The 18,799-nt window shown below is 38.8% G+C and overlaps 1 protein-coding gene across 2 annotated transcripts in view; it reads left to right on the top strand.

Annotated features, from left to right (window-relative positions):
* Positions 1-1,092: 1,092 nt before the first annotated feature.
* cntn5 (contactin 5) overlaps positions 1,093-18,799 on the top strand; it is a 137,870-nt gene continuing 120,163 nt past the window's right edge. For both annotated transcript variants that reach the window (XM_028574571.1, XM_028574570.1), the window contains exons 1-2: positions 1,093-1,178; positions 1,375-1,790. The gene's annotated coding sequence lies outside the window, so the exon portion shown is untranslated. The remainder of the gene's footprint in view (positions 1,179-1,374; positions 1,791-18,799) is intronic.

Here is an 18,799-nt window from a genome sequence, read left to right as displayed (position 1 = left end):
CTGAAGGGACACGCGTTATTATAGTCAATGGGCAGAGGTCTATACATATGCACTGTGACTACCTTAATCAATTTTGTCTGAAACGGTAGCTAACGTTAAATAGTTTTAACCCAACTGGAAAAAACGTTTTCAAATAGGAACAAGTGGCTGAAACGGGTAATTGCATTGTTTTAAAAAAATGAGTGGAATAATGGCATGACCAGATATTTAAAATAAATATCTTAGCTAAATAACACAAAACAACTAAATGGTGGTAGGTAATACATCTGATTTTATATACTGCTTTTGTAAAAAAAAAAATATCTCATGAAAATATATATAAAAACGAAAATGAATGTTGCTAGTCTGGACATCTTACCGTGCCAAGGTTGCAATAAAGGTTTCCTAAATGCCACATGTGATGTCAGCTTACTAATTGATTGCGGGTTTTGTGTAGATTTGGAATTACGTTTATTCCACTTTGTTTAAACTGCGAAGTGGAGGAAGCCATAGTGAGGAGTCCATAGCAACCAGTTTGTGTGTTGAATGTTACCCAGTGTCCTTTGCTGAATGGTCTCAATGTTTTATTGTTTTGTTTCATGTGCATACTAGTTTACTGGAGGTAATGCAGTAATGCAGGAAGTGTGCATTTAGTTTCCATGCTTATTGTGTTTCCACAACAACGTTAGTGAGTTAATCTACTGAAATGGCCACCACACCATAACAGAGGAGTGGGATGCGTCAGATTAGAAAGCAGAGGTATAACCTCACATGTTGTTGATGTAAAAATCTAAACTAATCTGTATATTTTTGCTAAACGCAAACAAATGCAGAAGATGTCGATAAACTATTTGGGGAGAAACTATTACTGGCGAGGGTAGGGTCATGTTTATTTTAACTAAAGTTCCCAAAACTCCTCCGGTGGCCTCATAAATAAATAACGAATAGTCCCTAAAATGCTTGGTTGTTTTTAACAACTCTAAACAATTTTGATTAATAAATACTGAACAAGCTTGCTAAAAAAAATCACAGCAGTAACAGTTATCGCTGCAGATGATAACGTTAGTCTAACTATAATTTTAGCAGTTCATGTCCTTCTCTCCAAAGTAACGTGCTAAAATTGGTTGTCAAAACAGCCAAAATCAGCCTTGTTGCCTGCACCTGCTATAGTGGAAATGTGCTTTTTGCACACAGCACAGGTAACGTTATTGTTTTTACTCCTTTCGTTAAACCAACTTTACTAACGTTAGCTATTCTGCCTTTTCAGAACGGCAACAACCCGCAAAGAAACAAACAAACAAACAGACACATTTAGACAAGGATAACCAACGTTACGCAGTGGCAGAAAATGATGCCACTCCTTCTAACTAACTGAGGGCCACCTTTTTTCCTCAGCACCAGTGAGAGGGGATGCTGCACAGCAGAACGAGCCTCAGCCGGCTGCAGCGGTGGAGGCTGACTGAGAAGAGACCAACGTTACACCAAAGCTCCGTCCACCACGACGCACAGCCCCGGCAGTAAGCTCCCTAAAGTGGAAGAAAAGGTTTGGTTTCGCTCGAAGGGGAAAGCGCTGGACACCGAAAGAAAGAATGTCTATGAATTCGTATTTTTGTACTTGAGGATGTACTGTTTACGCTGGCTAACCAGATAGAGCGACAGAGACGAGGACCCGGACTTGATATTCTTAATACCGCTGCCATTCCGCTGTTTGGGTCGGGAGGGAGAGATCACTACGGCGGTCACCACAACCAGGATAACCTGGGAGAGAAGAGCAAAAGAGACGAGGGGCGACTTTTTTTAATTTTATTTCCGTGAGTAAAGTATTTTACTTTCGGCTTTCCATTTGTTTTGTTCATGTTGTAACGTTAATGTAGCTGCAGCTGTATGGGTGAACACAGGTTGTTCAAAGAGAGTTCTGCTGACAATGCTCGTGATAATAGTATTAATAATTCCACCTAAAAAGAGCTGAATATTTTTGGATGGTGTCATTTAGCTAGATATCAAAGTTCATGTGGTTTTGATTGACAGCCTCATGCTCTTCAGTCTGGGTTATTTCTCCCCATGTTGTTTCAATAACTTCTGGCTTTTCATAAGGAGTGGAGTCCAAATTAAGCATGTGGGCGATGGAGAGTGTCAATATGCCCAAACACACCACAAAGTGTTACAATTAAACATGCTGTGTATTATGCCTAAGGGGAATAACCTTTTCAGGTTTGTGCTCAAATTAAAGGTGTCATACACTGAACCATCAACAGCCTTAAAAAAAGAGAGACTTTGAAATGTGTTAAATACAAAAGTGGGTTTGAGGTCAAGCTGCTTTTGATAGGAGCTTAAAAGGATCCATGAACATAATTTGTGAAAGAAGAGAGCTCCCCTGTAAGGGCAGAGGCAGGTCTTTTTTAGTTTTTTGGAAGTGCATCTTTAGGTTAGCAGAGCAGGAGGCATCTAACAAACCACTTACCACACAAGTAGACCCACAGGATTTATCTAATCAGAGATATGCAAATTTCTCAAACTCTAATTTTGTGGCTTTGCTGCGGTTGAATGTTTAGTATAATGCTCTCATCTGACTGTGCTGGTGACAGTCGAGTTGTGCATCATGGCTTGGGGGCGCGCAGACTCTTGTTTGATCTTATTGATTTGGCTTTTCCAGGACTGTTTTTGGAGGCTGCTCAGAGAGCATGTGGTATTATTAAGCCATTATTCAATTAGGAATATTATTTCCAATTTATTCTCGAAGTTGATGTGACTTTCTTTTAAATGACAGCAATTAGCCAAATGTTGGCAGATAGAATAGAGTCTGCCAGAGGAAAATACAACCTTTAAAAGTGTGTCTGCTGTCAGTGAATCCCCCTGCTGCTTTTAGAGACACTTAGGAGCAACATCATATTATTTTAAGGCCAGTATCTAATTTTAAATCCACTAAGTATGTTACTACAATATCCAAGACTCCTGAAGATTTAAACTACAAACCTTTGGACCAGTTTCCATTTCTAAAAATACCAAAACCAATGTATGCATGCTTTGTTTGGTCTCTCCAGAATTTGACTCAAATATAGTTGTACTTTGGAAACATTAGGGCTGGGCAATATAGATTGATATTATATGGATCTCGTCATATGAGACTAGATATCATTTTAGATTATAGTATGACATATAACATAAGTGTTGTCTTTTCCTGGTTTTAAAGGCTGCATTAAAGTAACGTGATGCTATTTTCTGAACTTACCAGACTGTTGTAGCTATTATTTGCCTTTACTTAGTTAGTCATTATATAGCCACATTATTGGATTAATATTAGGGCTGTCCTCGACTAAAGATATTCTTAGTCGAGTAACACTTATACAATTTTGTCGACTAATTGATTAGTTGATTTAATTGACAGAGCTCTGCGCTTTGAGAGGTGGTTAAGACTAGAAAAGCACAATATAAATATAGTTAATTAACCATCTGTAAAACTGAGTTTCTTCACAATTAATCCTGCAAAAGCACCACTTTAAATCTTGTGTTTACCATAAATGTGCTCAGAAGTTTCTTAGAAATGAGTAATTAAGCATGAATAAGCATAAAAAATCAACTAAGAGGTGGCAGCCCTAATTAATATTATATTAATTGTGAAAATGTTTTGTGAAAGCACTAATTGTCAACCCTACAATATCGTTGCAATATAGATATCGAGGTATTGGGTCAAGAATATCATATTTGATTTTCTCCATATGGCCCAACCCTAGGAAACACTGCTGATCAAACATCACTGATGTAAATGGCATCAGAGAACATGACAGATGTACTGTACAATTCCAACATGTGGCTTATAGAAATGTTCAACAATAAGAGGAGAAAATGTGATAGTAATTTGTTTCTACGGAAGAAATATCTGTTTTCTTGTATTCTATGAATTGTGCTGCTCAAAATTCTCGTGTTGCATGTGGTGGGTCCTGATCGCCAGGTTGAGTTACATATGTGGTGTATATGTACAGTAAGTGTGTAAGTGAGAGTGGGACATGCACAGAGAAAAGTAGCCTACTCAGTCTTTTCTTGCTTCAAGCACAATTCCATTCACATTCTTTGAAGGATTGTGAGTTGAGCACATCTTCTGAGGTTATGTCACATGTACTGTACTGTAGTTGTTTTATATTGTTTTGCTACATGGACGCAATCAATATTCAATTTTGCGACTATTTAAAGAAATTGTTGCAGAGTCAGGAAAATCATTGTTTTTTTGTTTTTTTTACTTACACATACTGCTCTCTTGACTTTTTGTCAGGTTATTTTGTACTGACATCAACCAGTAAATCATTTCACTGTACAGGCAGGCACAGTATAAGCTAACACTTTAATTAAAGAATAGGAGCCTGTTTGACTCTGGAGTGCTTAACATACACTATGTTACCATGCAACAAATATTAAAGGTCTGTCCATAATTTACAGCAATATAACTATTTCTTTGGATCTTACCTATGCGGCCGTAAATCAGTGTTAACATCTTGTAACCTACGTCACAGTCTAATGCTGCCACGATTTCCTGTTAGTGTTATACAGTACAGCATCCATTAAGACTTAATGATGGAAGCCTTGCAAGGCATGCTTGTGATTTCAAATGGGCCATAATTTGCCATAATGTTAATCTAGATATATATATTACATGAGACCTAATGTGCTTAAACGGTTTTTATATCAGCCCACTACACTGCTTAGTTTAATTTCCTGAGATCATCTGAAAATGGTTAATCTCCCCAAGAGATGTATAGTTAAAGTCGCCTGGCATAGTCCTAATCACAAGGAGCTTCACCTGCATTCACCTGCATATCAGGGGAATAGATGGAGGGAATGAACAGCTGGGCCTGTTTTACTTGGCATGAATTAGAGGTTACCCCTATCCTTATCGGATGTAAATCAGTTTATTTGCTTGCAATACATGCTGTAAAATGTTTGTAAATCCACCGCAGGTGTGAGATGAAATGCAAATTGGTAGATTGGCTAACCTTGATTGAAAATTGAATATGTCTTAAAGTTACAGCTGTCCCATCTTCTTAAATGAAATCATTATTGACGAGAGCCAACGGACATGGATTTACAGTATAGCTAATTGAAAATGACGACTCTGGTGGAGGCAAGGCCTGAAAGGCCCTTGGGACACTTGAGAAAAATGCACACAAGCAGTGACAAGAGAGGCTATGGATAGAAACTGTCTCAGTAAAACATTGGCACCCAAGGGAGTCCTATTTTCACTTACAAATCTGAGACTAATAAAAGGAAAATGGACAAAAAATGTCATGCAGATTACACTTTGTACTCAACATGTCCCTCGTGTGTTTTTCTTACGTTGTTTGCAAATATATTCAAAGGCAGTGGCACAGGCTTTACAGTATACAGAGCACTATGTGTGTATTCCTCTATGGTGACACAAGTGATGCTAAGAAGTGTTGGGAAGTTGCTGAGCATCCTGAAATCTGTAAACAACATTTTTTTTCACTGTCCAGAGAATGCAAGTGTGCAACTTTGCTCTCAAAACACAACAGTGACTAAGAATGTAGGTCCTGGGCCTCTTTCCCTGGTAAGATTTGAGATGACATGCATTTGCTAGATTATGGACTTTCTTTTTAAGGAATGTTGGCAATCTTGACAGTGGCTAACCTTTCATTGGCTTCCCTCCTATCTAGCACTTTGTAAAGGAGGCCCACTGCTGGTCTCGCAGAGCCGGGAAGACAAACGTCCCCCAGGACCCATCTGACAACTTAATTTATATAATTGCTCAGAAGCATCTGCGTAAGAAAGACTGACTTTCAGCACCCTCCTCCACTCCACTTGTCACTGTTATGAATGACTTGGATTTGATGTCCAATGAATCAAACCGACAATCTCAAGTCACGCTGATCTTGCCATACCGAAGCATGTGCGAACTACATAAGAAGCACTGCTAATTTGATTACAGTGTTGCATCCTTCTGATGGAAAGCAGTTTCAGTCTCCTATCCTTAATCTTGTATTTTTGTCAGTGCTCTGATCTTGCTCTTGTGATGCAGCCAGCAGATTTTTATACAATAAATCCTTGCACCACGGAAAATGTGTACATATGTTAAGCAGTAATCTAATTAAAATGAGTGACATGACAGCATCAACGTGCGGCTCTTCTCTCTTGATTTATTTGCAGTGTACAGTTGCTTTGATAGTTAGCAGCTGATCTAAATGGCTGAAATAACTTGTTTTGGTTGGCTACTATGTCCCACAGCCTGGGGTTGGTTAATTATGCAGTCCCTTTATCTGTTTGTCTTTGTGCTGTCCTCATTGTGTTAACTGTGAGCAAGTCATCTGCAGATACCTGCAGGCTCATGTGCCACAGCTGAAATGCGTGGTTGGGAAAACGTTTATTAATTGCATTTATGTAACGAGGCTGTGGGATTTTGAGTAGTATTTGAAAAAAGAAAAGCTCACACATGAAAACGTGGTCAGTATTTGTTAAGATATTACGATCTATTGGGACATAACAACCGTTGCCTCTAATATAAAAAAATTGTAACATAGCACCCTTTACACAAAGGATTAGGGCTGAAAAGATTAATCGATTACTTGTCACTCTTGTAATTTAAATTAATTGCCAACTTTTTTGATAATCGGTTTGAGAGATTTTATATGAAAATATTTATGATTCCAGTTTGTTATGTGAATATTTTCCGGTTTCTTCTCTCCTCTGTGACATTAAACTGAATATCTTTTGAGTTGTCCTCAAAACATTTGAGGATGTCATCTTGGGCTTCGGGAAACACTGATCCACATTTGTCACAATTTTCTGACATTTTAGAGAGCAAACAACTAATCCATTAATCGAGAAAATAATCGACAGATTTATCGACAATGAAAATAATCTTTAGTTGCAGCCCTACAAAGGATTTCTACATCAGTCACGTTACTCGTGTTAAAATGTGGTACTGAAGTAGGTTTGATTTGTCTTTGGAACTAGTTTGTCAGTGAAGTGAACACCAAGTGTTTGGAGATGGTGTGGAGAGAGTAGTGATGATGGTGATGGTAGGGAATAGCCTGGGGATGGAGTGTTTTTCAGTAGGCAGCTCCTGATTTTATGTGACAGTAAAGGGCCTTATCTTCCAGGGCCATGATGAAGCACAACACCCTTAGATTTTTGTAATCTTATGAACGTCTAACAATCTCATGCTTTAGACAGATTAGTGGGATGAAGGTGTAAAACGGGCTATGCGGTTTCAGGGGAGTCAAATACAGGGTCTCAGGCGATATCTGCATCATGCTGATAGTAAAAATTGAAAGATTAGCTGAAATTACTGATGCACTTCTGACCTTCAGGTTCAGGGAGTCAAATAATATGATTCGTTTTATGACATGTTTTGATTATGGTTTCGCTAGTAAACAATTCTGTGTGTGGCAGACAGTGTATGGCACTGTATCTGTGTCTAAAATGTTGGAAAAGCTAGAGCAGAGAAAACATAAATTACACTCAAAAAACTTAAAGACCAAACTTGTTAAAGAAGTCCACTGGGGACCAACTTACAGTCATTAGAATTGAGAAAAGTCTTTTAGGTAGTTTTCATGCTCACATTTATTCAGCTTAGGTCGTGCCCAAAATGGCTTGGGTGCTGCAGCTAAGCCTTATTATGGTAGGGAAAACCCAGCAATAGCATGAGAGAGCTTCTCACTCCCAGTCTCTTTTGTACTCTACATTTAATTCTGTTTCTCATTACCTCAGACAGGGCATTTATCCCCTAAAGAATAAGTTGGGGGTGTTTTTTAGTTTTTTTACCCACTTAAAATTCATTGGAGCCCAAACCTTTCTTAACAAGTCTTTTTCTTTGTCTGTGGTATCTTAATAAGTCAAACCTCCAAAGACATAACAGAGTAACTCTGGGCCAGCATCAGTAGTGTCGACAGAAATCAAAGGCACCTCGAGAGATCAATGAATTTTTTTCACGTAATTTGTTATTATACCTGATTATGTGTAATTACCTTGTTACATTTTGATCTTTAACCCTAATAAAAAATGTCTTTAGGCCCTGTTGGTTAACAATCCTCTTTGCCAGCTCGTTAATGTCAAATGGCTTCTCAGCTTCTTGTAAAAGCATGTCCTAAAACAAAGAACATGCAACATCCTTGCACATTATATTTATTAGATCCTAAACCCTGTGTTGCTGCATGATTCATATGTTTTTATTGGGATTTTCCTTTTCACCCATCTTAACAAAGCATCAGATGAGTAAGATTTAGTTTGGCTCATGTGACAGACTGAACCAAACCAGTTTTTGAATCCATAACCCGTAACCCCTCAGGTCAAAATACTACTCAATAATGATCAGATATTTATTTTTTAGTCAATCCCTTCTTAGTGCCTTCATGATGAAAATGCAAAGGGGCATCTTTTGCAACCCAGTGGGCATTTTTTTAAAAGAAAGCAGAGATGCTGTGCTGTACATTAATAGGAGGAGGATTGTTTTAGGGTAACCTTTCTTACAGTACTAAGTCATGCATCCTGCAGACTCATGAGTTGCTACAGTACGTTCCACTTTAATGCCTCCTTTCTCCCGAGAGATGAAATGTGTATGGTGGTATCTGTCAGAATACAACTAACAGGGCTGCTGTGCTTAGCTGTGCTTGTGCAGTACCTCCGTGTTCATCGGCGTGTGACAAACACTGGATTTATTCTACTAAAGTGTGGGAGATGTAGAATAATTTCCTCAATATCGTTCTATAATGCCATGACATAACGGCACTCATATGAATAGGCTAGATAATGGTTGATGTTTAGTGCTTTTATGTTTTCTACCAGTGACTTTCTGATGAAAATCTGATAGATTGACTGTACAGAAAGTGAATGACCCATGTGTAAACTGGCAATATTATACAAAAAACGGCATCATATTCTACAGGAATGTCAGTAAATAGAATACATGCTTTTACAAATGTAGGACTGAAAACCAGTAAAATGTCCTCCAGATATTAGCATGATGTGAAACTTCATTAGTCATTGAGATAAGACGGAAGCACTGACGCATTTTACAGGAAATAAAGAAAAGCAAGCTGCCCAATGAAGCATTTATTCAAAGCTACTATTGTGTGGGGAATGCTGAGGTTTGATTTGACACAGTTTCCTTATCAGCTGTCAGCTTGCTGTGGGTAACATCATGGCTGCAGTGATCCTTAAAAAAAACTGAATAATATTACAAAAACATTACTTTGTGCTGTGATGGTATTTCTCAGATTTTAAATTATTGTTCTGCATTTCAAGGTAGCTCTGGCCGTTATTTCAATATGCACAGTTGTTTCTTCACATGGTTGACATTTTAATTTACAAGTCAAAGTTCACCCTTCCTTGTAACGTCTCTCACAATGATTAGCCCTTAAAGGTCCAATATGTAATATTTGTAATGTAATAAATCCAAAAATGACACCAATGCCTCATCAGATATTAAGGAAACGTGTTAAACTGAAATACTATCTTTTCTGACAACAATGCTAATGTCAGTATTTTTTCTTTTTGAAATTTACATTCCGTGACGGAATTTATGTTTATGTTTTGATCTGTGTGTTGTTATCAACGGCCCAGTTTGACAGGCAGGCCGGGTTGCCAGATATACCTGTAAAAACGCAAACCCAGCACGCTACAGCTGTAACGGTAGTACAGCCATGAAAGCAGCAAACAAACGAACAGGATCAACGGAGATAGATTCTACATGACATAAAAAAAAAGAAAACAGCATGTTTCTAACAGTTGCGTGACCAGAGACGTAACAACCCCCTGGTAAATATTGGAGATGTATTTGAAAGATGGAGACAGCTTAGAGCCCAAAAGGACGCAGAGTTTGCTTATTTTCTCCTGAACAGGTAAGCATTAGCTTCAGGCTAATTTATCACAGCTACTAGGGATGGGCATTTTTTGTCATTTCAACATTTGTGTACTCACATTGAATTATATAGTTAGAGTACCCGAGTTGGTTACTCGCAAAAACAATTGAAACATAGCCAGTAAAGTGATCCCGACTGGTCCTGGCTAACGCCGTTATGCTAACCCTCCTAACTGTTAACGTTACCGGGAGGACCAGGCAAGCAGCCCATGGCTGTTTACAGCGTGTAGCCTCTTCAGCGGCCGACAACGGTGAGTTATTTTAAACCACGAGAGGGGGGCTGTAAATCGGAAAGAGAGGACTGTGAGTTTGCAGTGTGTTTAGCGATTGTTGCCGTAATTCTAAACCAATGAAGTGTGTTCCGTCGGCAAGGTAGTGGTATTTTTAGCGTTTCGTATTGTAATTCTAAGCCGAGGAAGTGTGCCTGACTGGCGTGTGGAGAGGACAGTGAGGTTGTTGTGTTTTTAGCGGTTCATACTGTAATTTTAAGCCGAAAAAGTGTGTCTGTCAGTTGGTTACAGAGCTCCGCGTGAGCACGGGCTTTTATGACTGTCAATATAGCCAGCATCTACCGTTAGCTACTCAGCTGTGCTGTGGAGTAATGTCTGGCTATGTGAGACTAGCATCTACCGTTAGCTACTCCGCTGTGCTGTGGAGTAATGTCTGGCTATGTGAGACTAGCATCTACCGTTAGCTACTCCGCTGTGCTGTGGAGTAATGTCTGGCTATGTGAGACTAGCATCTACCGTTAGCTACTCGGCTGTGCTGTGGAGTAATGTCTGGCTATGTGAGACTAGCATCTACCGTTAGCTACTCCCCTGTGCTGTGGAGTAATGTCTGGCTATGTGAGACTAGCATCTACCGTTAGCTACTCCCCTGTGCTGTGGAGTAATGTCTGGCTATGTGAGACTAGCATCTACCGTTAGCTACTCCGCTGTGCTGTGGAGTAATGTCTGGCTATGTGAGAAAAGCGTCTAGCAACATTGTTGGGAATGCTGCAGTCTCAGCCTGGCAACCAACGTGAACTTCGAGTCTGGGCAGGAGGGGGCGGGGGAAACGACTCTCCAGTATTTTGAATTGGTAGTGCAGTAACTATTTTAACCGCTAGCTGCCAGTATTACATACAATATTACATATTGCACCTTTAATAAAAAAAAAATAAGACGAGCAACCTGTGAGCAACGGCTGAGAGGCTACTAAACTGTCTTAATTTTCCAGCAGTCCGGTAGATCAGTAAATGTAGCCTAATAGTTAACATAATGGAAGATTAAGGGGAGTTGTGACAGCAACAATATTGGTAGCAGATAAATTGAAATAGCGAAACACAGCTTTACACTATCAGAATAACAGAAACCATTTAGGTCATAGTCTGTTGTAAAAACAACAACAACTTTCATTTAACAATGTAACGTTAGCTTTTTAAATTATTCAAATGACTCACTGAATTCTCATCTGAGCCTTTTGATAAGCAGCTTCCAATTGGTCAACAACTGGAGGTTTGTAGTTAATCGGCTACTTAAAACATCTGCTGCAGAGTATGGTGGTGTATGTATCTGCTGAATCTAGTTAGTTTAATTAGTCTTTCAACTTTAATTTATTCATTATTTAAAACTTTCATTTATTCATTCACACACACAACATCTATGCTTTGGCTACATACTGTACTGTTTTATTAGGTGATTTAAAGTAAGCTGCTGTAAAAACAGCCTGAAGAAGAGTTATCAGCCATATTGATTATGGTGTCTTTTTAGCTAATATAATCGGCCAAATGTTTTTGTCTAATGCAGTTTGAATGACTGAAACACATTTTTGAATCTTATAGTTTAGGATAAAGATTTCTATTTGCATTAATCAATTTTATTGGTGCATCATCATCATCACATTTACCTTAACAACTATCTATAATTTGTTCATTACAATAAATGATCATCGATGTAAAGAATTATGCAAAATGGAAACCTCCAATTCAGTTGCTAATGTTAGCCAGCAACATCTTCACTGTATTCTCCATAGAAGAGATGAAGGCACTTGATCACTTAGGGAGCCAGACAGCGGAGATCACATTCAAATAAATGGAGAATTAATTAGTTCTATATATCATTGCCGTTGCTGCAAATGTGCCATGGGACTGTCCATAATTGTACTGGGGATGAGTGTGTAACACAGAAACTCACGGCTACATGAGTGGCTGTGGTGCTCTACTTTTCAGCCGTGACTCTTAAAAAGTGATGGCACGTTTACAATGCTGATTCCCGTCACAACACTATCACAATTCTATGAAAGCAATTTTTCGAGGATGACAGGAGATTGCAGGATTTTCCAAAAGCACCTTTGCCACTATACGTTACTTTACTATAGTTACCATAGCAACTTGTGCCCTTTTGATTTGAGGAGGAGAAATCAGGTCGAATTATGGCTATGTTAGATGTGAGCTTTACCTCACAATAAATGTAATGGTCGGTTTCCTCTTTCCAACCTGTCACTCAGTGTGCATCTCTGCTTCTTACCTTAATTTCCTGCATTCAGTCCGATATCAACATAATTAAGAAACATTCATTTGAATTAGGAATAAAAGCATTTTTGCTATTTCACAGAGATTCTACCATCAAAGCAAGGACTTTTAAAAGACCATCTGTGCCTTCACTTTTTCTCTTTGCCTTAAGTATGCCATCAGGGGATATTTTAGTTTGTACCTCTGCTATCTCATTGTTAAATGGAATTTGTTAAAGACTTGATAAGTGGGAGCATATAGCACCGCTACAGAGGGAAACATGTCATATTCAGATATATTGTAAGATTGTGTAACATACAGGAGAGGAAAACTTGTACACAAACCTAAACGATACACTGAGTCGATTGCCAAGGACTCCCAAAACGACATATATGACATTTAACATTGTGAAACATTATGCATTATACTGCATTGTGGCCGTTTGTAACACGTGACCGCTGTGGCGGTTTGAGTCACGTGAGCGTTCAATTAAACGCAACAGTCACAGTTTTAGGGGATTGGATTAAAATTAGTCACGGATGTAACTATGTCATGCACTTAGGTCAGTAACAAAGTCGGTTATTTAAAAATGTGACCGTTGATTTTAAACGGGACACGAACACCAGCCTCCTTGGTGAAAGTCCTGTGTTTGTTTGACCCTTCATTTAACCACCCCAACCACCTTCGCTCCTTTTTCCCCTTGATAACTACTATGGCCACTAGTTGTCGCAGCCTAACGACAAACATAAATATGGATCGGTATATAAGCTGCTTGCACAGTCAACCTCTATGACTGTTTTCTGGGTGAGGACATTCCGCTAAGAAGCAACTCCAGCAGATAGTTTAAAATTTACGTGGCTCACGTGAATAGCTGACGGTGTTGCTATGTGATAAGTTATGGTTTCATTTGTTATTCAAACTTGCTGTAACCAGAAGGTGTAAAGTCACTGATAGCTGTGATTTTCTTTAAATTAGTCATGACCATTTAGTTTTGCATCTCAGTTGGCCAATCTTCTATCTTTATTATTGTTATTATTGTTTTTTTCCCTTTGTTTTTTATCCATCCTTATACATCCAGTTAATGCTAGTCTGTATACGACTTAACAGAATAAAACATCATTGATATTGAGATTGTTTGTTGGATTCAGATGAATTCATTTTAAGTAGCCAGTCCTTTTGATGCTGACAGTGTGACACCATGCACAAGTGGGTGTATTAATTACTAACCTGAGCTGTAGAGATCCAACAAAGAGCCTTGAGACAGTCCCATCATGTGCCAGATCACATACTCATTAAAGCTCAATTTTCGGCAGAGCTCACACAATACTAGTGAGACACGCAGGACCTGTGTTATTTAGTTTCCTGTGAATAAGGACAAATTCAAGCGCTAAGCTTCAGGTGCTCAACACTGGGATGTGTGTGGATCTCCAGGAGCCTATGAAGGCCAACCTTATGATTCTGCAAAACTGTGGGTGCTAAGATGTAAAGTAGATGCTTGGAATATTCTGTATGTAAATGTGATGTATACAGTATCAGGCTTAGAATATGTTTGTGCAAAGACAGCCTCTTTTCAATGCAAAAGTTAAAAGAAGGTTAAGCGCCCAACACAGAGATATATTACGTAGGATATTTCTGGGTTGATGGGTCATTTAGTGTGTGCCAGCCACTGCCTTTAGCAACGCAACATTTTGTAATTGTTTTAAAGAAGGAATTGATTAATTCATATATATTCTCCAAGGAAAGAAATTTAGATTGTAGGTCTTTTTTTAGGGGTTGTGCCCTTTGGCTGATTTAAGTGTGATATTCTAAATGTGTTTCATTTTAATTACAACGATTGTGCAACTGCAAAATGTAATTTATATCAGGCTACATTGCATAATCTACAAATTGGGCGTAGCAATTTATTGAGCACGGACAGATGTAGCCCCGCAAGCCATTTTAGAGCCAGTAAATTCACCATATTGCATTACTTTTCTGCCCTCCTTCATCTGATAGGAGACTTGGAAAAAAACAGAACTGTTACCTCTTTGAAGGATTAGGACCCCGACATGCCGTTTGGTGCCACTGGGCCATCAATGATTATCTACAGCCGACCATTGCCCAATTGTTTTAAGTTGTGCTTTTGAGACGACACGCTACTACCAGCTGTAATGCTTATTATGAATGAATACATAATTGAACTTGAAATGTAATCTGACATGGTTTAGTTCAAGACTGCTTTAATCTTTTGGAGCCTTCAGCTGTTTACACTGTTCCACTCCAGACAACTTTGATTGTTACAATACATAACAGCTTTAACCTGCTGAGTTGGCTAATTTAAGGATTCAGGGTAATATGTAGGCTCTGGTGTTTTTCAGCAGTTTCTTAGGGTACTGATTATTATTATTTTCTTATTTGAAGGGTCAGCTGCCCTATTACAGTACCTTATTGTCCTTATTATGGATGGTATATGTGGAAACTCTTGGGTAACACAGCATGTGTTAAACATTAGCAAGAGTTGGTGCAGTGTTAGTTCTTTACTTTTTTTTTTACCGCAGAAGATGTTCTCCAACAAATACTTACCATGAACGAGATGTAGCATCTGATGTTGAGAACAACTATAGCCATGCATGTGGTGTTAGGAATGAGTCTGGCTTTTACTGTGTGAAGCAGGTGCAGGAAGTGTGTTAATGTTGTAGTTTCTATTAACAGCAAAATAACATCACAGTGGGTCAGCCGTTAACTCCAACAGCTTGTATTCGCTAGCTTCTGCACACACCTGCAGGATGTTTGTGTGTGTTATCGATTTTTCTCAAAGGGCCATGCTGATTGGCTGTCAAACTTTACATACTAGATACAATGAGTTTTTGTTTACTTTAAAGTAAGCCGAAGAAAGAATGGCAACACTATGTCCAATAAGCAAACTTGAATCACAACACATCAGCAGGTTTTTAGCTTACAGCTTTATTTTTACTCTGAAGCAGAGTTTTATCACAATATCCTACTATTAGAAAAAATCAACGTAAGACAAGCCTTCTGTTTATCTTCCTGAAACTAGTAAATATAACATGTCCGAAGATTCCTCAGGAAGATGCACCACTCGAAGTGGGAGGCAGTGTTCATGAATGACAAACAATAAAAGAGCGAGTGGTACATCCTTGTCTTTGACTTAACTCAAGTGGGTGAGCATGCACAGAGAGAGTTATTTTCGGAAAACAGAGTTTAAATGGAGAACATTTACCTGGCAACACCTTTCTATTAGACTAAGAAAGGGTTCAAATTAATTTTGGAAAGTTCGGATCAAATTGTTTATACATCTCTGACTGAGTTCTTATTTTGATTTATTGGGGAATTAAAAGGGCTGATTTAAACCCAGCGATTAATAAGGTTGATATGAGACTGGAAAGGAAAGGGATGGCAAACAATTACAATTTATCAAATGAATGGCCAGAAATGTTGATTAATTAAAATAAAACAAAATCATGAAAAACCAAAATATATAAATGAATTATCAAAGAGCAACCTAAGATAATTTCTCAAATTTGAACATGCAAAGTAAAGCGTATCCCAACAAATCACCAGCTGCTCATTAGATCCAATGAACCGGAGCAAAGTTGGCTCCTTGATTAAGCTCAGGTGTGGGTAATCAGGCTGTTGCTGGAGGTAAACATGCCATTTACAGCCCTGAAGGTCTTCCAGTGCAGTTAACACTCTACAATCTGTTTTTGCTGTGTCACAAATGGGAATCTAGTAAAATAATATATCAAAAGAAATAAGGCCACCTTAGATGGACTCATGCTAGGGATGTTAATAATTAACCGTTTAACCATTAACTGACAATTAATTTCTGACTTATTAATCAGTTAAAAGTATAATATGCAGGGATTTACTTATAAACAATATATAGAAAAAGTCAATCATCTCAATCATTACTTATGACCCACTAGAAGTGTGTGGTGGTGTCTGTACAGTCATGTGAAAAAATTAGGACACCCATGCTAAAGTTCACTAAAAAAGGGAATACAAAAATCATCTTTTGGAAATTGATCTTAATGCCTTAATTAAAAAAATTAGGAAAAATCCAATCTTTAAGGACACCAGTTTTCTTTGTGAATGAATAATGTATTGTAAATAAATAAATGTTCTTCCTTAAAATACAGGGGGCATAAGTAGTACACCCCTATGTTAAATTCCCATAGAGACAGGCAGATTGTTATTTTTAAAGGCCAGTTATTTCATGGATCCAGGATAATGCATCCTGATAAAGTTCCCTTGGCCTTTGGAATTAAAATAGCCCCACATCATCACATAGCCTTCACCATTGATTTGCATTGAGAGATGATTTTATGGAAAGTACCCCATGCCAATCTCTTTTTCTTATTTTGCTGTTTGCAGGAAGTTTTAGGGCGTGGTCAAAGAGCTTTTGGGCCATCAGTGGGTGTCTAACCCCCAGCCAATAACAGCGTGCAGCCAGTTCTCATTCCCAACCGCCACTTTGCCCCTCAGCCTCTCACATTGCTGCACAAGTCTGACACATGCACAGACAGGATGAAGCTCTGCATTAACTCATAATCTGACAATGTGGCACTTTCCCATGGAGGTGTGGGTGTGATTATTTGTGCTTTAGAAAAAAAAACTGCTGCGAAACAATCAGAAAATAGTGTATATTCCCCTGACTACTGCTTAACATGGCACCCTATCTCTTCATTCACTCTCTAGCTCGTTCAACAACCGCTCTCTCTCTCTCTCTCTCTCTCTCTCTCTCGCTCTCTCACACACACACACACACACACACACACACACACACACACACACACACACACACACACACACACACACACTGTCTCTCTGTTTCTCTCTCTCTCTCTCACACACACACACACACACACACACACACACACACACACACACACACACACTCTGTCTCTCTATGCCTCTCTCATGCTCTCAAACAGTAAAGCTATACTCACTACATATACCTTTACAAATATAAAAAAAAAAGTAATTAAAAAAGGTTTGTTGCATGGGAAAAGAAAAATAGGCTGTACAATCTCTCTCTTGAACACAATTTGGGTCAGCTTACTAGAAAATATCACAGGTTTAGGCAGGCGTAGGCATGGGCCAGTTACCGTTTTCAAGTTATACCGGGGTTTGAAAAAGTCAAGGTTTCAAAACCACATACCGTTCCTAAGGTATGAGCTGTTTTTTGTGGACAGAAAGTGCAGTTTAGAAATCTTTTTCCCTGCCAGTGTACAGTGTGTTTAAAAATAAAATATGTTCAATGGAATAAAAATGTTTTTTACCTAGACATTTAAAAAAATAATAAATTTCAAAGCTGTAATTGCAATACCGTGGAACCGTGATATTTTTGCTGAAGGTTATCATATCGACTCATGCCTAGGCGGGCAGGTCAAAATGTGACAGCAGTGCTCAGAGAAAGCTTATTATAACGTATGTCTACAGAAACATTGCATGCAATCCTCCGCCTTCTCTGTCTCTTACTCTGAAACACACACAAACCTTGGAGAGCGCCTAACTCTTCCTAGCGCGGCTAGCAAGTTGTGTTTTAAAGGGGTGGTTCAGAATTTTGGACATAGGACCTCATTTCCAAGTTAGCCACGGTGTTATTTATCCTTTATTAACCGGCTTCCTCGGTAGCCTAGGTAATATCACTCCGCCGCTGCTGTAGCCTATGCTACCAACTACAGGGAACCAAGTATAACTATTGCAATGCGATTGCAGGGTAGTTTTATTTAACATTATTCTATCAACACAGACATTTACATCAATAGTCTGGCGTTATAATTTATTTGCCTCGGGTGTACTGTGGAGTGGGTAAGTAAAGGGTTTTAAGTGGCAGGCTAGCAGATACTGTTGATGACTGGATGAAAAGTGTTGAAAACGTTCTCCACTGATAAAGGCTAACTTGGAAATGAGGTCCTATGTCCAAAATTCTGAAGCACCCCTTTAAGCTCTTTCTTTCTGCAAAGTTTGTGGTTCTCATGACCGACTGCTAGACAACGCTCACAACAGAGAGCTATTGACAATTCCATGCCACTATATCGATGAGGACTGGCAGGTGAAATCAGCTGTCCTACTAACACGAAGTGTGTCAGGCAGACACACAGCTGACAACCTCGAAGCTGAACTAATTGATGCGGTGGAGACTTGGGGACTGGGAAAGCTGCTAACTCTCCCAGACCGGTGAGCTGGGACTCAGTTGGCTGCTTGTCCGTTAACGGTTAATGATCGGTTAACGAGGGTCAGCTATCGGTCAGAAAAAGGGCAGAGAGGGCAGATGTTTCTGTCCAGGTCTAGGCAAGTCAAGGCAGGTTTTTCTATATAGCACACTGAGCAAAAAGGCAATTTAAAGGGCTCAACATAAAACATTCAGGAGCAATTAAAATCAATTAAATTCATTCAAACATTGAAAAAAAAAAAAGCTAAATAGAACAAGACAGGTCTTCAGCTGCAGTTATTTAGTT

Source organism: Perca flavescens, chromosome 3 (genome assembly GCF_004354835.1).
Source record: "Perca flavescens isolate YP-PL-M2 chromosome 3, PFLA_1.0, whole genome shotgun sequence".
Classification (NCBI taxonomy): Eukaryota; Metazoa; Chordata; class Actinopteri; order Perciformes; family Percidae; genus Perca; species Perca flavescens.
The sequence above is the reverse complement of the archived record's forward strand: the minus strand, read 5'-3'. Positions and strand labels throughout refer to the sequence as shown.